Here is a 26,406-nt window from a genome sequence, read left to right as displayed (position 1 = left end):
TAGGGTGGGTAAAAAAATAACGAATATTTATTAGGTTGGATCTCTGAAAAATTGGTTCTTAGGCACTTTTACGAAAATCACTCCTAGTTCCCTTAGCAGTTTCACAGAGGCAGATAATCCATTCAACGCCTTATTTTCTTATATAATATATATGTATATACACTAGGGTGGGTCAAAAAATATGATACTCTGAGAAATGCGTATTTAGACACATCTACGAAAATCTCTCCAAAAAATATAAATATTGAAAATGGTCTATAACGGTTTTTTCGTAAACCTGACCGTTTAAAACATATTAAAGGTTAAAGTGTGCTTATTTTAAGGAAATTTTTTTTTCGATACGAATTTTATAACAAATTGAAAAAAAATCGTTTGAAATTTATTATTTATTTATTTTTTTTTAATTTTTTGTTAGTTGTTTTATTACTTCGTTTTTTTGTCAATGAATGTCTTTTAAGTTGGCTCAAACTGAAAATAATGTGCTAAAATCGGTTTAGTAATTTGGGAGTTAACTCCAGAGAAAACCTTACACGTAATTTTTATATATACAGATAAGTATTAAACTACATTTAGTTTCTCGCAACTCACCATTGTCTTGTTCCTATTCCATCTCTTTTCTTGTTTGAGTGTGTGTTAGTTTTTGGATCCCCTTTTTGTTGATGTTGTTGCAATTGCTATTGTTTTTTGTTTTTTTGCTCAAATGTTTTGCTTCCAAATTGTTTAGAACATTACACAATTGCATGCACGTGACTGCAAATAAAGATGAAATAAAATGGGGTAACTGTTAATAAAATTGTGAACGAGTAGGTTTGGTTGATATACGTGTATGTATGTGTACATAAAAGCGAGCTTCAAAATATAGTACTTTTACAACTGGTTTTATGTATAAACGTTAAAGGCGTTAGGAAATAGCAAACAAACGCAGTTTTGGAAAGCTTTTCGTATTGCTTTTAGAAAACTAACCAGTGCACTTTGATGCCGAAGCTTGGGTCCAATAACTTGTACGAATATCAAATGCACCGAGAAAATATTTTTATTCCCAATTGCAAATATTGTGTTTGAATATTGTCGAAAGCTTTAAAAGGTGATTTCCAAGCCTAAAAACCTGCAAATTTTCTTAGACCAACCATGGGGCAAACTGATCGAGCAGACTGCAAGAAATATCTAGAGCAGGGCACCAGGGAAACAATGGAACATCTCTTGTGCACTTGTCCCGCATTGGCAAGACTATGCTGTAAGCATCTGGGTTCCCCACGGTATGATGCACTGGAGGAAGTGTCGATAATGATGCCGCAGATTCTGTTAAAATTCGAGTCTAGCGCAGGCATTCTAAAGAATGACTTCTCCTTTTGGCCCTGGGAACTGAACTCCATCTGGTATCGATTCGATCGATATTAACTTACCTAATCTTAGACCAACCGAGATATGACTGGTTTATTATGTGCTTTTATCATAAACTTCAAATACATTTATTACTGAGTAACTGATATTTATGAATTTAGAAGCCAAGGAAGTTGCAGATCCTTCAGTTCAAGAACTAAACGGTGCTACTTTTGGTGAGATGGTGTAGCGAGAGCATTGCCAGACCTTTCATTAAAAATTTTAAATATCACACATGAAATCTTAAAGCATACAATTCAAAGCAATGAATTGAGCGGTATTTAGTTTTAGAGACATATAACGAAATGCCACTCAACCAGCGGCACAATCAATCGTTTGAATCACAAGTATGACAATTTTGTCATCAGTCCATGCAGCGGTGAAGGTATGAAGGTATGACGTCAATCACTTATTTCTCAGAAAATTAACGTTGTTTAATGGTTAATAATATTTAAGGAAATACCGACAAGCCTTCGAAAGATTACACGGAAAATCGTCTTCAATGGCAAGGGTCTTAAAAAGAATTATTGAGATTCAACCATACGTACTTCTGGAATTAGCTTTCCCAATATGTCCTAATTAAAACAAAAACAGCTCTGCTCATAACTTATTCTTATAATCAACGCTGGATGGAGACAGTTTTCCTGGTAGTTAGCTCATCAAAAAATTAAAATTTAAAACAAAAACCCAAAATTCAAAATACTATAACTCTTAGGGAGGAGTCGCTGGAGAAGAAGCCCATTGAGCTCACGGAGGGGTCGAAGTTGGGATAGAAGGTTGGAGAGAAAGTTTTCTTCAAGAAAATCTCCGTCATCTTAGCCTTAGGCTACTGAACTGGTATAGTGTGTTTCAGGACGCTATTAAGGTGGTAGTAGATGATAAACGTAGGTAGACGCAAGTAAAGGTGTGTCTCACCAGAGATAACATTAACATACATATATCGTCATGAAACACGGTTGGGTGCCTGATCACTGCAGACAACTGCAAAGCGAACAAGCTGTCTGAGGGGATATTGGTGCCCTGCTCTCATTGGAATAACCTCTGGTGTGCTTAGAAGACGCTGGTCGACGGACCACATCTGTATGACTGAAAAATTCTTCTGGCCTAGAGCAGAACGCAAGAGATCTACTGCACTACTTGCCTTTAGCAAAATTCATCTTGCCGATGTCGTAGGGTATGGAACATTGTCCACTAAACATTCATACGGTTTTTAACCTGTGTTTAGCAGTGTGAAGAGGCAACATTCAGGCAGCCAGGCGTACCAAGAGACATTTCCGAAACTGGCGTTAGCTGTCTCCATATATTTGTTATAGACTCAAAACTTTTTGTCGATTTGTAAGAATTTTTTGATCTATTATATAGGTGTTTTAGGCATTACAACGAACTAGCGTTCTAAGCAGTCTAATTAAAATCCCTAATAATATTAACCTCTAAACGTAACTTAACCTAACCTTAGGAAGAAACAAAACAAAAGTCCCTTCTGGTATAAACTTTCTTTGCTGATAACTAGATACCTTCATTCTGTCAAGATCTGTGAAGATTTCAAAACATCAATTCTTGATGTATCGAATACTCCATAGACTCTGTAAATTTGAAGTTTAAGCGTTTTTCTAACTTAGCGTAACCGGTCGACTTGAAACCTTTCAATGACTTTTTAGATATATTTGTCAGATAATGTTTGAAAAATAAAAGATTTGATAATAACCACTCTGTAATGTAAAACTTCTCCTAAAATTACTTTTTTTAGGAAGCCATCATTTTATTTAGAATAAACTTTTGGCTAGTCTTTCGATCATTACCAGTTTTCATTTATCTTTTTAGTAAGTACTTTTTGAGGTTTGGATTTGTAATAATTCTATGGAGAAGGAACTTCTCCACCGTCAGACACCGTTTTTGGAATTCTTCCTTGCAAATTTTCTACAGGATCAAAAACAAAATTTTTTAAAATAAGACCCTGATCCTTAAAAAACCTTAAATTTGGCAAATATGTCTTATTGTTATTTATTTATTAGTAAAAATATCTACTCAAGAAAAAATCGGACAAAGACCACAGAAATTAAAATAATGCGCATTTGATTTACTTAATGGACGATAATAAATATACTGTGCCACAGAAGCAATGAACGGAACTAAATCTGCTTTCACTTAAAGCTTCTAAAAATATATTTATACCCTGAACAGGGTATATTAAGTTTGTCACGATGTTTGTAAGTCCCAGAAGGAAACGTCGGAGAGCTGAGTCGATGTCCATGTCCGTCCATCTGTCTGTCCATCTGTCTGTCCGTTTCTCTGTTTGTCTGTCCGTCTGTATATATACGAACTAGTCCCTCAGTTTTTAAGATATCGTTTTGAAATTTTGCAAACGTCATTTTCTCTTCAAGAAGCTGCTCATTTGTCGGAACTGCCGATATCGGACCACTATAACATATAGCTGCCATATAAACTGAACTATCGGAATCAAGTTCTTGTATGGAAAACTTTCACATTTGACGTAGTATCCTCACGAAATTTGACATGGATTACTGCTTAAGGTGATAACATAATCTAAAAAAAAATTGTTCAAATCGGATAAGTATAGCGTATAGCTTCCATACAAACTGAACGCATAGTTACTAAAAGAAATGCAGCTGTGAAGGATATATTAGCTGCAGTGCAGCCGAAGTTTATGTTTTTTCTTGTTTTTATGCAAACTGATTTCATATACATTTTTTTAAATATTTTTTTATAAACAAAGAACCAGTAAGAAGAATATATTTATTTATACATTAAAGTCACCGGCTGGTATCTTAAGCTTTGACTTAATATGGGACCTGCAACAATAATCTGCTGCATGTTATCAACCTAACTTTTTCTTACAGCACCATAATCTTAATAAGAAAAGTGAACCTGGAATATATATTATTTATGTGCTATGAGAAACCTAAGAGTTTTCCCCGTATTAAATGAATAAAACGTGAACTGCGACGCACATGTTTGCAGAGCATCTACTCAGTCATAAATTTGCGCATACCATCGACTGCTGTGTGACCCCAAACGTGAGTGCCACAAAGGTAGCAAAAGAATTTTAAAAGGGGACGCACTTACTTGCTTACTCCCATATATGTATATACACACATACAAAACTATATGGTATGTACATATATGTATATGCATTATATAATATACTAAATGGTGTGCATTCACATGAACACACATAATTTAAAGTAGAAAAGCTTTATGCGCTGACGCATTGCGAGCACGCTGTTGCCAGGCAAGCTTCTACAACGCTCTTCTTGTTGCTGTTTTTGTTGTTGTTGTTTGCCAATCTTTTCTTCTCCCCCTATAGCTTTTTTCCGTGTATACTTTTTTGCTGCCTTTTGCACGCAGTCTCTATTTCATCTCCCTTTGGCCGCGCGCTGTTTACATCACTCAAAGTTGTCGGACACACACACACCGGCACACTAAACGCAAATGAATATCCGGCTTATCGCGATTGCGTGCAACGTGCGTTGATTTCCCACCGCTATTTCTGTTTATATGTTTGCATGTTATTGTTGTTGCTACTTTTTTTTTGTTTTTTGTTTGGTTTTGTTGCCAGCTCGCTTTTTGTAGCTGCTGCCGCTGAAATGGGGGTCAACAGCTTTGCTATTGTGCAAGATGAAAGAAAAGTGTGCTGCCACTGCTGCAGCAGCTGCGTCATCAGCGTTGAAGTCAAACTTTTTAAACCACATGCGGCCAACTCGCACACATTGTTTGTTTGTTTCCACTCATATGTGTATGTATGCATGTGTATGTGTGTGTGTGTGTGTTGTAATGTGATTGACTCTAGGGGTTGTTGCTTATGCCTTGCTGGTTGGTTGTTGTGTGTTGTTGGGTGGGTTGCGATATTGTCAGCTTGATTAGTCGCCTGCTTTATGCCCTTATTCTGTTACTTTTATTATTATTTTTAACACTTAGGCGTTCAATTACGTCGAAAGGGATTTTTTTGCCTCTCGGCAAAGCTTAGCCGGTAGCTGTCAGCTAACTTCGTGTGCAGTTGCCAAGCGCATAAGGGCAGCTAAAGCGTTCATAGCATATAATTTGATAACTCGTAAATATAAAATGATGTGTGAATGCAGCAGCTTTTTTGTTTGAGGTTATGACACCCATCAATTTCGGAATGATTATAGGACTAGAAAAGCGTATGTGTCCTCTATGAAGATGAAATAGGTCATGAAGTGAAAAAGTACAACTCACAAATTGAAACGCTTGCGCATGAAGTTCACACATTTGAAGCTGCAGAGCTAGTCGAAGTAAAATAAAAGCTCAGAGTTGCTTCAATATTGATATAAAATAAATGCTCAGTGATACTTCAAATTGGGTTTTCTATTCGAAAAAATAAATTTAGATTGACTTTATTTAAATCAATCTGGAAATCATACTTTTTGTATACATTGTACGCAGCGCCACCTATGGATTCAGTAATAATAAATGTTCGCTGAAATCAATAGCTGTCAACTGTTTTGCTGACGGTTATGCATCGGCAGATACCCATTAATCACCAAGTTGACTTCACTCTCTGACCTTTATTGAGAGACTTAACCGAAAATTGGTGAATAACGAATTCTTTCTATATTGAAAATATTGATTGAGTCATTTCGACCGACGAGTGCCACCAAGGGATGTAATTGTCATTGCAGTAATACACAACTTTCTTCACACAACAACAAATTTCGACTTAGGATAATAACCTAAAATAATAAGCAATATTTTCCGTAGTAGTTACAGTAGTCATACTGCAGCCTTCTTCTTTCACTCCTATAGCCGAACGCTATACTGGCCTTGTGTTTGTTGACTTTGCGCTCAAAACTACTCAAAGAGAGCATGACCTCATTAATTTAAGCTTGAAGTTTTTATAATATTAGACTTGTATGAGCGCTCGGTCAGAGCGAAGTAGCCGTAAACTTCAAAGCCGTTAAGCTTGCTAGAGAGGACACTCTTATCCCAATTTCATCCGATTGGAAGTGGGTAGGTTTTCAAATACTCTCTTGAGTTGCAAAACTGCGCTAGTCAATAACCAGAGCTTGTGGGACTGCGACGTCTTTTTGGCCAAAGTACACAGTAAGAAGTTCTCGGACTATTTGCACCTAACATAGTCAATCTCACCTGAATTGTAGGTGTTTCGACTGGATACTGCCTGTGCGACTAAATATTTTTTCAGACGTTCCTTGCCAAGTCTGTATGGAAAAAGGCGAGATGAAATCATGTTCTATCTTTCTCTTCTATTGTCCAGCTTTTGCCAAATTGCATTGAAATATCTCTGTAGATATGTCTAGCGAAGTGGCTAGGACTTATATTAACCGCCTTAATAAATTTGTAATAAGTTCAAAATGCTTCGTCGATCAATAAGGTAATGAGCTTTAATGATTTTTTCTGAATAACTCAAAGGACGAATATATGTTCAAGTCAGATTCTTCAATTTTGGAACCCTACGACCTAACCGAATTAACCTTTCAGGATAATCATGACCTTATATTTATATATAATAGAATTTTTATCCAGAACAATCATTTCTGTGTTTGAAAACACTTAACACCATTACTCCAACAAAATTGACTCTTTGAGAGCACTTCCATTCAGACAGAAGCCATAACATATAATTTGTAAACCAGCTGAGAACTTGAGACACCAACAAAATGTGTAGCAAATTATTAATTAAGACCAAGATTTTAATTTTTATTTTGTTTACCCACATTTTCATTATCTCACAGCTCACCCTTGCGCTGACATAACAGGTGAACCCAAGAAATACGTAATTGCCTTTAGCCGCAAAGCATCACAAAGTGCGCCACTCAGCACTCGCGTCAGCCACAATAAAGTGGCCGCGTCGCTCTTCACACACATTGTGCGACCGCGTTCAGGTGCATGCAACCGACTGACACTTTGGCCCATCGAATGTCATTATTTCTATTGTAATAAGAAGTAGCGCTGCCTCTTTTCCCAAATAAAATGCAAATACAACAATAACTACAACAACAAGGGACAAAAGTAAATTGCGCAATCGACCCAGGCGAGTGTCTGTGGCAGCAGTAAGTTAGTCAGTGGGTAAATCATTATTTCATTTTATTTGTGCGACGGGTTTTCTCTACGTTTGTGCCGAAATTGTAGTAAATTTTCCCAGCGCCTGGAGGCAATTGTTAAATGGTGACTTTGAAATTTTGTAAAGAAAGTGCAGTGGCATCTTCTGGCTTTGGCAGCTTGCCCAAACGAGCGAAATGCGACGGCGGTGGCTGTGGCCCCACACACACGCACACACATACACATATACTAAATGCCGTCAGAGTCGCTCGTTGTTTGCTCGGAAACTTTGCAGACACATACTTTATTGCCAGCATTTCTTATTAATGCGTTGTTGTTGTTGTAGTTTTTCTGCAGCCACAGCCAAAGATATGAGTTGTGACAGTGGCGATTCTGAAAGCCATTGTAGGCGCACAAAAATAAATAAATGTCATTTATATTGCTTGCATGCAATTATTTTCACAAAAGCAGTGCAAAAGCCACAGCAAGTGTGGTCGGGGGTGGGCGGCGCTCAAAGAGAATGAAAAATTACATAATAATTGATATTTTTCAGTGGAGCTGGTTCCAATAAATAATTGAATGCGCTTATTACAACGCAGCTGTGTGCGTGCGCTTGTAGTAACTGCCACTGCCACGTCTTAAAAATGCTTACGTTTGCATAACAGTGAAAAAAAAGAAATAAAAATGTCCTCTCTTCTTCTACGTATACATACATGTATGTAATTATTTTAAGTAAGCACTGCTGTGCATGTACGCATATGGAGCCGACGTCATTATTTGCCGTCTTGCTGTCTGCAACGTAACTTTGCGGCTACCGGCATGCACCGTAGGTAAGTCACTCGCAGGCACACACGCACACACACGGTTGTATATTGCCATGAGACCACCATATTTCTGCAGTCAGCTCCAGAACGCTTCGCTGGCTAGCGGTGCCAGTGGCAGTGTGGTATGCTTTCTGTGCGAAATTCTCTGGAATCTACATACGTAACATTTTCTGCTTGCGTTCACTTTCGCATGCAAATTTATATAAGTAACTGAGGTGGGCCCTGTAGGAAAAATTAGACTTGTCTCAAAATATTCTTCCGAAGATTTTTACCTAGCTTAATTTTAGTTTCCAGAAGAGCATAGCTTCACGACTATTCAGCATCGACTGAATTCGACTTTTGTCAGCTGTTTTGCTAACGTAACATTAACGGTTATGCATTGGCAACTATCCATCAACCATTTATTTGACATCACTCTCCGAGCACTCGTGCGGACCTAGGTCGTAAGCTACTGAACAACAAATTCTGTAGATCTAGAAAAAAAATTGAGTGACTTAGGTATCTTGAAAAATCCCAGAAGATGTTTTTCTGTTGCAAAGTTGACATCCTTGGCCGGATAAAAATGCGGGTCCGTTTGTGTTACTTAGTGCCGTTGTCCGTCTGTCCCTCAGGATATAAGCGAGCTGGTCCCTTAGTTTTTATGATAGCGATCTGGAATTTTCCACGCGTATTTTACACGCAAACATGTTGCTTATTTCTTCAAATCGTCAATATCGGATCACTTTAGCATTAATGTACTACACAAACTGAACGATCCAATTCAAGTTCTTGTATGGAAAACTTTTTTATTTGACAAGGTATTGAGCAAGGTTTATTATCTCAGGCATAACTATAATATCTGAACAAATCTTTGAGATCGGACCGCTATAACATACAGCTACCATACAAACTGACCGATGCACTTCATCGTTACAATCTTCAAACAAATCGTTCAGATCGAACAACTATAACATATGTATAGCTGCCATACAAAGTGACTGATCAAAAGAAGAGGGCTACTTTTTCTAATTAATTTTCAGTTATATGATGGAAAGCTTATCTCTGAAACCCAATGCTGTTACTGGTAAGATTCTTCAAAAAAAGAATTTTACAGAATTCGCAAAAATTTACTATAATCTAAAAAAATGAGAAAGATTTAAAACCAATTAATTACGATATTAATCGCTTTCTTCAAGATACAGTCGGCATTCTATCGAGTAGACATATCGCTTTGATTCTGATGAGACTATAATCAAATAAAAACGGTCATAATGATTACATACATATATGCAAAAATATATTTGCAGCAGAGGTTCTTTCAATGTTTACTAAGTTGTTTTCGAACGGTTTGGAGACCAGTACTTCCATGTCTCAAGTAGGAAAAACAAATCAGGAGTTCGAATAATCGCATTCGGGGATTTGAACTCCCCTACCAAATTTCGAAAAATATTATAACCATATGAGTCCAAAATTTCCTACAGGCCACACTTACCCGTATTTGGTGCGCTATATAAGCATGTAGGTATGCAAACGTTGGCATGAGAAAAAAATTGCAGTCGCATTGAATTACACGTGCCCATATTACTGGCCAGGCGACTTAAATTATACAAGCATCGCTACAGACATGCTCTTATGTAGTCGTAAGAGCGTTCATATGACTACCGGAGCATTGTCTTATTATTCTGCTACTTGTTTGTTGTTGTTGGTTCTGTTGCTGTTATGTGTGTTTCATATGAATTGGCGCATTGTTGGGTTAAATGCGGGTCACAGCAACATTTTTCACATCAGACCCGACACTGAACACGCGCGATCAGATTACAAGCGCTGGGCTATGGCACTCACAATTTTCATTTCATTTCGTTTTATTCTTTTCAATTTGGAGAATAATGCAAAAAATTAATATGTTTATGTGTAGATGCATATAAAAGATTGTTAGGGATTACGTAATTCAAAGTTTTTATTATTTGAAATTTTGTTTGAAAATTATAGATATACATAACTCAAGATTAGAAAATAGCACTCGACAGTGGAGGAGAATATTCAATTAATAATCATCAATAATTGTGACAAAAAACTTTGAAAATTCTTTTCCATCATTAACTTGATAATTGTAGCTTCTGAAAATAGAATATTTTTGTTCCCAAATTTTTTAGTTTTATACTTCAAAACATTTGGCAACGTCAAAAATTATATTTTAGCATTTTATTTTATAACCACTCTTAATTTTTTAAAATAATTAAATAAAAATTGTATTCAGCTGGCAACCCTGTCCCGCTCAGCCTTTGAATTTACAATATTAGATTGAAAATTTTCAATAATTTTGGCAAATACGTTAAAACTGCTTTTCAGTCATTAGACTTCACATCAATATTTAATTCTTAAGCTACAAAAAATATGGCAACATCGCAAAATCTTATTTTAGTAAATAACACGTATTTTGTTTATAACTAAAACTCAACTTTTGATATTAAAACATTTAATAGAAAATATTCCACTCTTTCAATAATTTTAACCAAACAAAAAGTTCCATTTCAATCAATAGACTTCCCAGAAGTACATCACTTTTGTACTTTTAATAATAAGGCAACATTGTAAAGTCATGTTTTAGTAAATAAAGAGCACTTAGTTAATAACCACTTTTTGTTTTTGAAAATAGTTTGTGAATGTAAATGTAAGATATGTAAAAATTTAAAACGGCTGGCAACCCTGTTCTATTAAACTCTATATTTTATAATATTCAATTGAAAATATTCAACCCTATAAATAATTTTATAAAAAAATAATAAAAAAATTCTAATGCTTACACTTTACTTAAATATGTAATTTGTACAAATCAAAAAATCTGGCAACATCGTAAAATCATATTTTAATAAATAAAAGGTATTTAGTTTGAAACCGCTTTTTATTTCTGTTAATATTTATATTAAAATATCATTCGGGTGGCAACCCTGTGCCATTCAACTTTTGAGTTTACACTATTTAATTGAATTTACTCAAAGCTTTTGACAAAAAAAACATAATTAAATTCCTTTTCAATCATTACACTTCACTTAAGTATTTAATTCATGCAATTCAAAAAATGTGGCAACACCATAAAATTATATTTTAATATAAATAAAAGTTATTTAGTTTAAAATCTGTTTTTATTTTTGAAAATGTTTATAATAAAATTGCACCCGAGTGGCAACCCTGTCCAATTAAACTTTTGAAATATTTAATTGAAATTACTCAAACCTATCATTAATTTTGACAAAGAAAAATAACTTAAATTCCTTTTTAATCATAACATTTCTCATAAATACTTATTTTCTTTTTATGATTCAAAAAATGTGGCAACATGGTTTATGGCAAAATTTTTTAGCAAATAAAGATAATTTAGTTCATATCTCTTTTTATTTTTAGATTTAACTAATTAATATTAAATATTTGTATACAAATTTAATTCGGGTAGACACCTCACATTCTCAATTAGTCTTTGAAAATATTTAAGGGCTGGTTCCTACACTAAATTGCAAAGTTCCTATCTTCAATCATAAATATATTTCGTTTTAAGTCATGTGGCAACTCCATCAAACTATACTTATGTGATAAATATAATTCATATATGTGTATGTAGCTATGGTTCACAGCATCTTGGTTTTAGAAGTTCTTATTTACACAGAAACAGGTGGCAACCTTTTGTAAGCTTTTTCGACATTTTGGGGTCTAAAATCAAGCCTCATAAAAATATGCCTTCAATGCAAGGGATTGACAAAGTAGACATTAGTATATGCATATATATTTTGAAAAGCTTAACACTGCTCTGCAACTACTACAAAAATAATAATAATTTCACCAAGAGCATGCGTGCAAAAGATTTTTTTTGAAACATTCTAAAAAAGGGGCATTCCTAACTGCATAGAACTTCCTTTTTTATGAATCCGCTTTCATCATCACAGATAATTTCTATATTCCTTTAGACGAATTTTTCACACATGCAACAGACTAAAATATAAATATGTCTCGTGATTTAGTCGAAATAAAAAATGTATGTATTGGGTACCTAAACGTAGAAATATCTATATATAGTACATATGTCCATAGACCCATCCATACCCAATATATCGTAAAAACATGTCACATATGTGATAATTCAGCAACTGACAATTTTATTGAACATATTTTCGGTTTATTCGCCTAATGGGTGTCTCAGCTTTTTATGCGAATATTATGTATTTTTTACTATTTGTGCGCTTGTATTTGTATCTAAATATGTATATGGTATGTGTACTTATATGTATGATATGAACAAAGAAAATATTTTTTGTTTTAAATTTCAACTTTGAGTGCAAGCCAGCCAACTGTCAACAGCGAGCATTGTGCTTGTCACAATTTCATTATATGCCATAACGCAAACATATGTAACGTATAAGTATATATTATAAAAATATTTACGAGTACATATAGCGTATTTTTGACAACAAAATCAACCAAGCAAAACACTTCCCTTAAGAGGAAAAAATTATATTTCAAAAAAGCAGCTTGTAATTTTATTATTGACAAGAAATGAAAGAAGATGCTTCGCAGACATAAAATTGCAGCTGATTGATATAGATATATAATATTCTATGTTGATTACATATCACCGTAAATATAATAAGAATAGTAAAAGTGTGTGTAGAGTGACTTCATGTTAAGTTTTTAAATTTTTGTACACAAAATTTTAAAATTAAAATTGAAAAAAAAAAATTTAAAATTGTAAAAAATAATGTATGTTTAGTTACAGATTTTCGAATTTAAATATGAATAATGTGCTAACTCACGATTATCACTTAAGAATATTTGTTGTGTATTTTTTTGTAAATTTTGCCATATACCTGAATCTCACTAGAAAAAATATGTATATTTTCACACTATCTTAAAGTGCGACTAATTTCACCCATACTAGTATTTAGTGAAAACAGACAGGCACAGCGCATGCGAAGCGTGAAATTGCGCGCTGTCACAATTCGACTGGAATAATCAACCTCTTGAGTACTAATTATTTGTAATTTGAGTAAATTTTCTTTTGCTTATAGTACGCATATTAGGGGTATGACTAATTCCGAAAAAGAAAATTGTTGGTGATTTACAAATTTCATATTAAAAGAAAAAATAGTTTGAGGTATTTGAAATTTAGAATTTTTTTTAAATATCTACTACATATTTTAAATTTCTCAGGTAAATATATATGGATATATATTAGTTCAAAGCAATGTTTTATAAAGAGGAAAAAAACAATTTTCTGTGTTTTTTAATGGAAATTTAATGTATTTTAATCGTCGGCGCCGATTTCCAAAAGGACCATTGAAAAAAGATGCCTGAGTATGAACTTTAAATCTTCTCAAGTTCAAAATTCTAACAGTATTATTATACTCTGAAAAGTGTTTATTAAGTTTGCCTCGAAGTTTGTAACACTCAGAAGTAAGCGTCGGTGACCTTACACCATACATATTCAAATGATCAGTGATCAGTCCGTCTGCCTGTATATATACGAACTAGTCCCTCAGTTTTTATACTCTCGCAACAATGTTGCTAACGAGAGTATTATAGTTTTGTTCACATAACGGTTGTTTGTAAGTCCTAAAACTAAAAGAGTCAGATATAGGGTTATATATACCAAAGTGATCAGGGCGACGAGTAGAGTCGAAATCCGGATGTCGTCCGTCTGTCCGTCCGTCCGTCCGTCTGTCCGTCCGTCCGTGCAAGCTGTAACTTGAGTAAAAATTGAGATATCATGATGAAACTTGGTACACGTATTCCTTGGCTCCATAAGAAGGTTAAGTTCGAAGATGGGCAAAATCGGCCCACTGCTACGCCCACAAAATGGCGGAAACCGAAAACCTATAAAGTGTCATAACTAAGCCATAAATAAAGATATTAAAGTGAAATTTGGCACAAAGGATCGCATTAGAGAGGGACATATTTGGAAGTAATTTTTTTGGAAAAGTGGGCGTGGCCCCGCCCCCTACTAAGTTTTTTGTACATATCTCGGAAACTATTATAGCTATGTCAACCAAACTCTACAGAGTCGTTTTCTTCAGGTATTTCCATATACAGTTCAAAAATGGAAGAAATCGGATAATAACCACGCCCACCTCCCATACAATGGTTATGTTCAAAATCACTAAAAGTGCGTTAACCGACTAACAAAAAACGTCAGAAACACTAAATTTTACGGAAGAAGTGGCAGAAGGAAGCTGCCCCCAGGCTTTTTTTAAAAATTGAAAATGGGCGTGGCGCCGCCCACTTATGGACCAAGAAGCATATCTCAGGAGCTACTAGACCGATTTCAATGAAATTCGGTATATAATGTTTTCTTAACACCCTGATGACATGTACGAAATATGGCTGAAATCGGTTCACAACCACGCCTTCTTCCAATATAAAGCTATTTTGAATTCCATCTGATGCCTTCTTTGTATAATACGAGTATAAACATTAGGAACCAATGATGATAGCGGAATAAAACTTTACACAAATACGGTATTTGAAAAATATGTAAATGACGGATAATGAAATCTCGATTATCACTTTACCATGCGAGAGTATAAAATGTTCGGTGACACCCGAACTTAGCCCTTCCTTACTTGTTAAGATATCGTTTTGAAATTTTGCAAACTTCATTTTCTCTTCAAAAAGTTGCTCATTTGTCGGAACTCGGACCACTATAACATATATAACACTATAACTGGCATACAAACTGAACGATCGGAATCAAGTTCTTGTATGGAAAACTTTCACATTTGACGTGGTATCTTCACGAAAGTTGGCAGAGGTTATTTTCTAAGATAATGATGTAATCTCCGAAGAAATTGTTCAGATCGGTTAACTATAGCATATAGCTTCCATACAAACTGAACGATTGGAGTCAAATGCTTGCATTGAAGACTTTTTCAGTTAACGAGATATATCCTGCAAATTCGTCGTGGTTTATTCTCTAAGGCAACGCTACAATAGTTGAAGAAATTTCGCAGGTCGGATAACAAAACTTGCCATACAAACTGAAGAATCAAAATTAAGTTCTTACATATAGTTACTGAAAGAAATGCACTTGTGAAGGGTATATAAGCTTCGGTGCAGCCGAAGTTAACGTTTTTTCTTGTTTTTACTTCAGGTAAATACAGGTAACAACCGAAAGGCTAGTCAAATTTGAATTTTTGTATAAAATTGTATTTTTTGTGAATAATTGGAACAACATAGTGGCTAGAAAATCAAAATTATTTTTAAAAGTCGCTTCGACCATTACCTCTCAAGTTTATCTGCGAAGTTGGCCAGAAATGTTCAAGCAATCACTCTTGGCGTTCAGGGCAATTTTCCTCACCGACTTTGAAAGTAGTTTTACGTTGTTGTTACGAATAAGTTCATATCTCCGAAATTAATGGCCGAATCAATTTAAAATTTCCGGAATATATTCTTCATACATAAATTTACATTTTTCGGTATAAGTCACTTAATTATAATTTTTTAAATATTTCTATTGTTCTATTAAAAACATTTTTTTTTATACAAAAAACAGTTATACCCCTAATATGTATACATATATAATACAAGATATGCTTATGTAACGATACCCTACCATTAGCCCGGTCACACATGCAAGCATGCGTGTTGCCAAAGTTTATGTTAATATATTTTAGTTGGCAATTTTTGCGTAACTGTATTTGACGCATGTCAACGCAACTGTCAGATAACTAACTATTCACGCTTAATATACTCGTATATGAAAGTAGGTGAGCTGATACTCGCATAAATATTCCTGCACATGTGTATAAATCTTATTAACATATTTGGTGTGAGAGAAATTGAGAAAAACTATGAAGGTCGACAAAATTCTCCAAATTGCAAAGCGAAAGTTTTGAAGAAAATCGTTGAAGAAAGCGGGGTACGCCTCAGTCTACATATATCTCAAGCGTGACAAATTGCGTTAACATGTTTTTTCTTTATAAAGTCAACCTATCAGGCAAGTAGATACACCGGAGTCAAAGTATGAAAGTGCAGTTTGAAAATTTTCCATAAAATTCTTATTACTTTAAGAAATGAAGGTGACAGAGTGATTTAAATGGGTATACTATAAAAGGCAGTACTGGTGCTACAACTGGGCTTCTTCGTGTACCTAAGTTTATTCGTAGAGATCAGTTCTCTCAATTGGTTATCATACTCCGAGAATAAAAATTCAGCGAAGATTTGAACAAGAATATTCCATTGGACTCGAAGCTTGAAGCCAGAAGGTTGATTAAATAGAAGGAGAAAAATAAAGTTCCTTAAATCTACGAATAGGGGTATAGATAGAGTAGAGTGGCTGTCTGATGACGTAACTTGGCCTTTAGAAGACCCATTATGATCATAGGTGCATATGGTAAAAAAATATGAAAATTCTTTCAAATTGGTAATTAAATGAGAAAGGAGACTTAGGGGCAGTCTCAAATCCACGCTATAAAGATAGTTGTAGACGAAGAGTCTAATTGAAATTACTAAGAGTTTCTTCGTTGATAACATAGAGATTTTCTGAACTGAACCCGTTTACTCTGTGATTCGAACTAATCTACTTAAACTTCGCGCGCAATATCTAAAACATGTTTTCTTAGATTAAAACAGCTTTTTTTATGTTCACGTGAAATTTGATCTTAATATATCTGGCGATTTAAGCCAAGGCCAACAAAGCTGAACAACGAATTTGTTAAGTTTTATATTTCCAATAGAAACACTGTTGTGGAATCATTGAAAAGGCTCGAAGACTCGAACGCATTTTGGTTAATGTTTTGGATATGAAACGTAGCAGTACTAATCCATATAAAAAAGACTGAATCTTCTTTCAAAACGACGTCGTAGAGGTCGCAGAGGGAATAGTTGACATTATAGAGATAAGAGCCTACATTTATCAGACGCATTATTACAGGTGAGGAGCCGTGGGCTTATGAATATGACGTCGAAATTGTTCAACATTCTAGCGAATGGCGGTTCAAAAATTAAACCGAAAAAATAAAATTTGCCGAAGTCACTGAAGGCCGTTCCAGACGAGACTCATATTAAGCGTAATGGAATTTGGATTAACCAATGACATGCTTGTATAGAATCAGGAGTCTATTTTGTTGGTGATAATAAAAATTTGTATTTCATATAGCATCATATGGTAATCTAGTGTACTTTTGAAAGAAGATATACGTTTTTTATGATAGATCTGCTAATATAACAATTGGACGAGTCTTAAAAGTGAAACCATTTTTTTTCTAACAGCGAATTTTGCAACATTTTTAGTTATATTAAAAAAAAAGATTTCAAAATACATTACCGTCATTATCGACCTAATTTTATGACATAATTTATGTATTAAGGTAAACACATAATGTCTCTACTGAGACTAATTTGAAATTAAGCACAATTATTTGGACCGATGTTGTCATTGGCGCTGCGTATCAGACATGCAATGCAATGCATTCACGAATTCATGGCATACAACAACCAACAATAACAATAACAACACATACATAGACGATGCCTATCTGCCGAAGTTGTCAACAGTGAAAATCGCATCTTTAAAGCAACTAAAAATGAGCAAAGAAAAAAGCAACAACAACAAACAATTAAATAATGTTGCACGAAAATCTGTTATGACATCAAGCAAGCAACAAAAAAAAATATATATTAGCTGCTGACAGCTGGAAGGGGCCACTGCACGCTTTTTCATGTTTTATGGGCACCTGTTTTGTAGGTGTGTGTTTATGTGGGGACTTATGTTTATTGCTGATGCATTACTTGCAAGCCCCAATATTCGCTCATCGCTTACATTCCAAATTTGTTGCACTGCTTACAACCAATAGTCATGTATTTGTATGTGTATATGTGTGTGTGCCACTTGTACTGAAGGTGGAATGCGGTATCGTTGTTAATTGTAAGATGCAACGAAGAGCATGAAAATGCATTAAGTAATAATTTTTAGAGCCGGTAATTGTGTCATCATCATCATCATTACAATTCGGTTAGTGAGTAATTGTAATGCTCGGTTGCATTTGCGTTGTGATTTTAGATACTGTTTACTGTGCTATAGTAGTAGGGGAGAAGGTAGACGGAGATAAAAAACGTGATTAATTGCAATAAAATCGCGAGGCAGTAGTGTGGTTTATGATGAAAATTGTCATAAAAAATATTATAGTTTTTGTTTAAAGCAAAAATTATGAATTTGGGTGTAAGTAACGGTCATACATACATACATATGTTTCAACCAAGAAGACAGCCATTTATGAAGAAAATTTGGGTTTCAAGTTTGTTTTGGTTTTCTACCAGTTCTTTGAGATTTATACCAGTTGTTTTTTCAACTGGCCATTCTTCAAGTATTCCGTTTTGCAATATTTACTTAGACATGAATTTTCTTTTATATTTCTTTAATTTTATATACATTATATTAAGTGCTTAAAGGGCGAGGGGTAGAAAAGGCTACTAATTGCAATAAAATCAAGGAATGGCAGTATTGTTGATTATGGAAAATATTATTCAAAATATTATTGTTTGTTCTAAGAGAAAAAATAATATAGTTTGGCATAAGTAACGGTCGTAACAGTAACCATAATTTGAGATAAATAACAACATTTTCTTCCCAAACTGACATACAAGTATGTACGTACATACATATGTACATACATATTGATTGATTACGAAGACGTAATTAATAGCCGTTTCAAATCAGTTTTGGAAGAAAATGTTGTTATTTGTTGTTGGCTATTTGTGTTTTAATATAGACCAGTTTTATAATTTTTTATACCAGTTTTTATTTATGCCAGTCTCTTAGACTTATACCAGTTTCTCATATTTATACCAGTTTCATATATTCATTTAGGTTTGTCATATTTATACCAGTACACACATTTTTGTTGTGTGTGTCAAGTTCGTTATACGCACGAATTAGTAAGTAAAATCTGTTATACCAGTTTCTAAAAGCTATACCAGTTCCTTATATTTATACCAGTTTATTATATGTATTTATTCCAGTTTTAATATCCACGACAGTATCTTATATTTATACCAGTATCCTATATTTTATACGGGTTTCTTACAGTTAGACACATTTTTAAAATGAAAACCGTTAGTGTCCACGAATTATACTTGGTGTAAGTAACTAATCTTTAATTTATTGAACCATAATATTGCTTTAATACTAGTTGCTTCCAATTTATACCAGTTTTTTGTGCACACCTCAATTCCTTTTGCTGCAATAATATCTTCTAATTTATTTATTTTATTTTTTTGTTCAATAATTTACAAACATTTTTTTGTTTTTGATTCTCCGGATCAACGATTTTTTTCTTGGAAATATATTAATTAATTTATAAAACGGCCTTAGGTTTTCGCCCCTCAGATATCGTAGCTGCAAAATATAAAACAAATAATAGCTAAACTATTTGAATTAGTCAGCCAAAAGTGCAGATGAAAATTTAATTTGCAATAAGACTATATAAAATAGTTATTAATGAAATATAAAAAAAAAAATTATAAAAGAAGAAAAGTTACAGCATTTGAAGCTCATTACATAATAACTTAGCTATTTTTCTTTATTTCGAAAAACTACTGTGTTATACAATATCATTTTCTTATAAATCCAGACGAATGTGTGTCAACATTAGATATTTAAATACTTTGTGCATGTATAAACGGCGCTAAGCAAGCTGTTCGGTATAAGCTAATATTATGGAACTTAGAGGCGTCCGCGTTAAGTATTTTTCATGTCGAAATTTACGAATATTTGGAAGTGTTTTTTAGCTGTTCAAGATTCTCAAACTTTCGTTGGAAATTTTTGCTATTAAGTATAATTATGTACTAGCCTAAAGAAGCAGAAGTTGCTAAGACTAATTCCAAAAACTACAATTTTCAATTTTGATTTAAAATTTCAACTTTTATTGGATTTTCAAAAAAAAAAGCAATCTCATACAGCAAGCAGTTTTACAATTACAATTTATAAACAAATATTTTTATACAATTTATATATTACATTTTATTATAAGGTGTTAATTTATGAGTCTTTTGTGAACTGATTTTCTATTTTAAAGTAGCCAATTTTCATAAAATAATTGCCTTCTGCTAAATTTGCTGGCAAATGCGTGCAGTTTGAATTTTCAATGTAATTCACAGTTAAACTGTATGGAGTAAAATAAACACAATTTATTTTGTGAACTGTTAGTTACTTGGAATCATATTTTATTGTAATCCAAATAAATACCTACTTAAAGCATTACCTCAATAGCATACACATTTGTTATGACTACGAAGAACAGAAAGAGAAAGAAAACAGTAAAATTCTGGAATAAAAAACAAAAATTAAGAAATACATATGTATAGTAGAGATTCGTAATGCCAAACGTGGTGTGAAAATAAAAAATTACACAACAAAGATAATAGGAATTACAAAGACACAGAATAATGCAATTGATTAAAACTACTGAATTTAAGGCATATACATATATATATTTGAAGGCGTTTACGTACATATGTACAAACAAAAAAAAATAATACTGAATAATTCAATTCCACATAACTTAACTTAATACGACTTAACATACCATGACTTAACTTAACTTACTACGACTTAACTAAAAATAATATAACTCACCTTAACTTAACTTGACATGATTTAATTAACCCTACTCGACTTACCTAAAAAAAGCACTTAGTCAAAAATAACATAAGGTAATTCAATTGCACTTAACTTAACTTAGCACGACTTAACTTTACCTGACATAACTTCACTTTATTCGATTATTGTAAAAAATATTGCTTAAACCTCTTGACTGGGTTGTATCAAAAGTAACACGCCTTGACATAACTTAGCTTAACTTAACTTTTCCCGACTTAATGAAATATAATTGCTTAGTTCTACTGTATCACACTTAAGTTACTTTACCTTAACGTAACATATTATATCTGAACTTAACTTACCTCAAAAAAGCGTAACTTAACTTTATCTTACTCGACTTAGAAAGGTGGGACTTAGTCAAAATGCTTTACTGAACTATACAGTGCTTACTTTAACTTAACTTAACGTAACATGAAACTGACTTTGACTTAACTAAACCTACCCAAACTTAACTTAAAACGTATAGAAATTTAATAAAATTGCCTAATTGTATCGAAACTTAACCTAACGTAATGTGCCTTAACCGACCATAACCTGACTTAACTTCACTTTGTTCGACTAATGTATAGAAGCTTAGCAAAAATTCTTAACTGTACCAAAACTTAACTTAACATAACTTACCTAAACTTAATTTAAGTCAACTTAACTTAACTTCACCCGACTTAACGTAAAGAAATTTAGAAAAATTTAATGCATCTAGACTAGTGTTCTCTATTTTTAATTAAAATTCTAAATCAATATATTTTTACTGTTATAAAGAAATGCTTTCAACGACAAGAAGAATGTTCAACACAGCATCACTTCAATATCATTTCCATCTTTTCACGCCATAGTATGTGCAAAGCATTTCTTATTTCACTTAGAAAATTAAAATAAATTGAAGCTTTTTTGCAGCCACAGCTGAGACATTCTGCCACCCTTTCTTTGCAGCTTACACACATATACATGCATGTGTACTTTACCAAACGGCAATCAAAGTAAAATGTAATTCAATTCTATTCAATTGAATTCAAAGTGAATGGAATAGAAAATAAAATTTATATTATCTACATATTTCACAAAAGATACACTGCTGTGTTTTTTCGCAAACACTACCCGCTGTTAGACAGCTTTAAAAGGGAGACTTTTGCAACGGAAAATGGAAAAATGAAAAATTCACAGTTTAAAAACTTAAGACAGAGTTTGAAAGGCGAGAACAATATGCACCAAAATGGGTGATATTACCAATATTTCCTGCTATAAGAACCGCGAACTTGTGAAATTTAACTTAGAAAGCATTATCGTTGAGTCGTGTATTGGAAATTTAGTACTCCATTCTTTTTATACTCTTGCAACATATTGTTGCATATGTAGTATAATAGTTTTGTTCACCTATAGATTGTACGTATCGCATAAGACTAAGCGAGATAGATATAGGGCTATATATACATATATAAATCATCAGTACTACGAGTTGAAATTCAGAGAGAATCCTTTCCTGATAGTAATATGGCTGTGTGCAACAAATAGGGTCAGTACTTCCTGCAGGCTCTATATACTATACCTAATATAAAGATTTTCAGACTCCCGGGTGACCTCAGATCGCATATATCGGGCAATATGTGAAGATACTTCTCTGGCATTAATACTCGCAAGTTGCAAGGGCATGAAATGTTCGACTGCACCCAAACTTAGCCCTTTCTTACTTCTTCAACACATACTTTTTGGCGCTTTAGCATTTCACATAAATTTCGAGCTATCGCAGCATAAACAGTAGCTAAGCGGCACACTTCAGTATTTTTTCGCCTAACACCAGCAGTATAAGCTCTATATTTATTCACTTCGACGTGGTCATTTATCAGCGCTTAATGCTGCAGCATATACGCCTATAAGTATGCAATATTTTAGTGGATTTCTACTTTTTGCATTACTTAGAACTTTGCGCATAGGTGAGAAGTTATTGCTAATGGCACCTTTGGCTGTGATTAGCGCAACAATTTATAGTCTATGGATGTGAGTGAGAGCATGGATGCTGTTTTTGCTTGCTCAACTAAATATGTGGGCGTGTGCTGGGCAGATTGTGGCTTGTGATTGAGGATGAGTGCAAATTAAAGACCTCGTGAAGCAGTTAAAGAACAGTAAATGCGAAATTTCCTAGAGAAATGGTAATGTCTTACTTTAATAATACTAAAACTATGCAACAATACATACGAAGTACTTTTTTTACAGAAATAATGCTACTTGGAAATATCGGTAAACATTTTCTGTGTAAAAAGTAGGTGTATGTATGCTAATAGTAAGAAAAGCGTTGACAAGCAATCATTTTAGCAAAGCAAAGTGCGCACATTTTGATACTAAGCAACCTATATAGCTACTGTTCCCACACATATGCATTCGAAAATGTTTAGATAATGCAAGTCTGAGTAAAATTTTGCAGAAAATAAAAATTTAGCATGCATTTAGAAGTGAATTAGAAAATTGCTAACTAATGCAAACGGTTTGTGCAGTTATTTGCAATGCAAACATGATTTTAAAATTACAATACAACAACAATAGCAACAACAATAACAAAACAGCACAAAATTGCTATAGTAAATGCATTGGCTAAGCAAAACTATGAGCAAAGGAAATGGGAAAAGCAAATGAATTGAAATTTGAAATGCAATTGTCACACACACACGCACATATGCAAACACGAATAATGCATATAAATGTATGCGCGTGTGCTCCGACTATAGCTAAACCCTACTGCAATTGCATAAGAAAGCTGATTGGCGCTGTGCGTTGGGGCGTATGATGAACAAAAATGAATGCAAATGCTTTTTCGATTGTCGGAAATACAGCTAAAATGCGTAATGTAACGGAATAGTACAAAACTATACAAAACTGAAATAGATATTTTAGCCGCACGGAAGCAGGTAATAGGAATAAATGAGAATCATCGGGCAGCATTTTCAAGGCGACTTCAAGCAAGTGACGCTATTTCTAATATAAATACAGTGTGTATGTATGAAGATATTAGGAAGTTATGAGCGGTATCTCAGTGTGTTAAAAAAATACAGGATACGAGATTGACGAACGAAGTGAACCTATACTTTCACAGACAAACAAAGTCGGGCATATTAACTATGTAATACTTTTTATCTTGATTTTTAAAGGTCAGTTTATATGAGAGCTAGATGCTGTGGTAATTGGAATTGAAATATTTACTTGGAGATTGTACCATTGACTTAGAAAATAATGCATGCCAGATTTCGTAAACATATCTTGTAAAATAACAAAGTTTTCCATACAAGAACTTGCTTTCAATTGGTCAGTTTATATGACAGCTATATGCTATAGTAGACCGATCTGAGAAATTTCTTTGGAGAATGTAGGGTTGCTTCGGGTAATACATCAGGTCAAATTTCGTAGAGATATATTGTCAAACAAAAAAGTTTGCCATACAAGAACGAACTTGCTTTCTATCGACCAGTTTATATGGCAGCTACGTGATATAGTAGTTCGATCTAAACAATTTCTTTAGATAATCTATCGGTTGTCGCGAATGGTAATTCTTGAAGATATCTTGTTAAATAAAAAAGTTTTTCATACAAAGACTTGATTTTGATAGGATACATATGTTGCAGGGTCGCCGACGTTTTCTTCGAGGTATTACTAACTTTGTGGCGATTTTAATACACCTTGTTTGGAGTATAATACACTTTTGGAGAGCGAAGTTTTTTGGTCTATAACAGCTTCTAGTAGAGTCTTGAGAAATATAATATATTATAAATAATTCTTAAATTAATAATCTAAGCATGAAAAATAATTGAAGAAGTTATATAGCTCATATAATATCCATCGGACTACTTGAATTAATAATTCTTTTATCAATTTGCAAAATCCTATATACGGGAAGATTGCTGGAAAAATATTTCCTTCACACTAAATCTTCTTCTCGCAACTTCGGTCGAAATTTGCTGCAATAAACCTCAACTTGAGGAAAATAGAAATAAAATAAAACAAATTTCCAGAAAACTGAGGCCTCATCCCCTTCACCAACATTTAATCACAACAAAGTTCCTGTGGTGCTACATATAATTTTTTCTTTATTCAAAAACAAAACCAAAACTCAGTTCTTGTCTTTCAATCATACAATACATTTTTGTCTACTTGAAAGCACTTCAGACACAATCTCTCTGGACAGCATACGCCGAGTGACAATGAACACAACCAATTATACTGAAGAGCTATATCCTGTTGCATCATTAAACTGCGCATGAAAGTAAAGAGTTGCTTGGCTTCCCCAAAAAATGTGAAAGAGAAGTGTTACGTGCATGAAAAGTTTTTGATAATAAGCTAGCTAGCAAGCTGACTGGCTGGCAACAGAGTTGCAAGTGCGAATGATTTCAGATTTTTCAGCAACTCGAGCACTTGAGCTCAAACACAACACACAAAGGCAGCAAGCGTGCCATTCAGAGAACTTTTCATTTTTAGCTGTGGCACGTTCACTTTGCAGCACAACTGAAGTGCTGTTGTGGAGACAAAAACACTTTCGCACACAATCAACAACACGCATGCATTGTTAGGCGCTGGAAAGGTACTTAAAGTTACAGCTGTGAATTGGTTGTCTCTCGTTGGGAACTATAAGCAACTGAAAAGCACTTCACTGGCGATGCTATAGGCTGCTAACTGCTAGTGGCTTGAATATACCTATAAGGGAATATATTAATGAGTGGTGCAGATAAACTACAATGTATTATTTATTTGAAATAATATTTCTCTTTGTGAAAGAACAGATTCAATTACGGTACTGTTTAGAAAATTATACTGGCGAGTAAAAAAATAAGAACTGGGAATAGAATTGTTTTTCCACTCCCTTAGTCAAACAATAAAACTGGCGAATAATAAAATCTCCTCTAAGGTGTCTAGTAAAAAAATAAAATTTTTGATTAAAAACTCTCGTTTAAGTTCGCGAGAACTCAAAAAAAAACTCGCGAACAAAACATTTTTTTAAAGTCACGAAAATTAGCAAATCAAAATTTCGTATTTTGCGTGTGAAAAAAATGAAACTCGTGAATAAAACATCTAATTAAGTTCGCGAAAGAAAAGAAGCAAATTCGCGAATAAAACACTCATTTAGTTCGGATTTAATAAAAAAAATAAAACTAGCAGACAAGTGAGTGTATTTGGTTAGAGAGTGAAAAAAAACTTCCTAAAGTTGCCGAATCCAATTCAAAACTCGCTAACGAAACACTTCTTAAAGTTCCCGAGGCAATAAATAAAACTGGTGAATAAAACACTTCGTTATGTTTAGGATTCAAAAAATAAAATGCGCCATTTTAGAAGAACCCAGCTCTTCCTTTGAGTGTGATTTTTGTTTTTTACCCAAGCTATACAATCCCCAAAAATAATCCTAATTGAAAGCTATTTTCAAGCAAGTGTTGCATAAACGCTCAACGTACCTACCCCATAAAAGCTTTCTAAAGCCTTCGAATTTTTTTTGCATTTTTGATTTGAACTTTAAGGAAAATTTGTGTAATGTGTAAAAACTAAAGCTTTGAAGCTTAAAGAAAAACTCAA

General features: G+C 33.7%; 1 protein-coding gene across 3 annotated transcripts in view; it reads right to left on the bottom strand.

Moving 5' to 3' along the window:
* LOC126751974 (uncharacterized) overlaps positions 1-26,406 on the bottom strand; it is a 297,586-nt gene that overhangs the window by 123,646 nt on the left and 147,534 nt on the right. For all 3 annotated transcript variants that reach the window (XM_050462481.1, XM_050462483.1, XM_050462482.1), the window contains exon 4: positions 589-750. The gene's annotated coding sequence lies outside the window, so the exon portion shown is untranslated. The remainder of the gene's footprint in view (positions 1-588; positions 751-26,406) is intronic.

This window comes from Bactrocera neohumeralis, chromosome 3, assembly GCF_024586455.1.
Source record: "Bactrocera neohumeralis isolate Rockhampton chromosome 3, APGP_CSIRO_Bneo_wtdbg2-racon-allhic-juicebox.fasta_v2, whole genome shotgun sequence".
NCBI lineage: Eukaryota > Metazoa > Arthropoda > Insecta > Diptera > Tephritidae > Bactrocera > Bactrocera neohumeralis.
The sequence above is the reverse complement of the archived record's forward strand: the minus strand, read 5'-3'. Positions and strand labels throughout refer to the sequence as shown.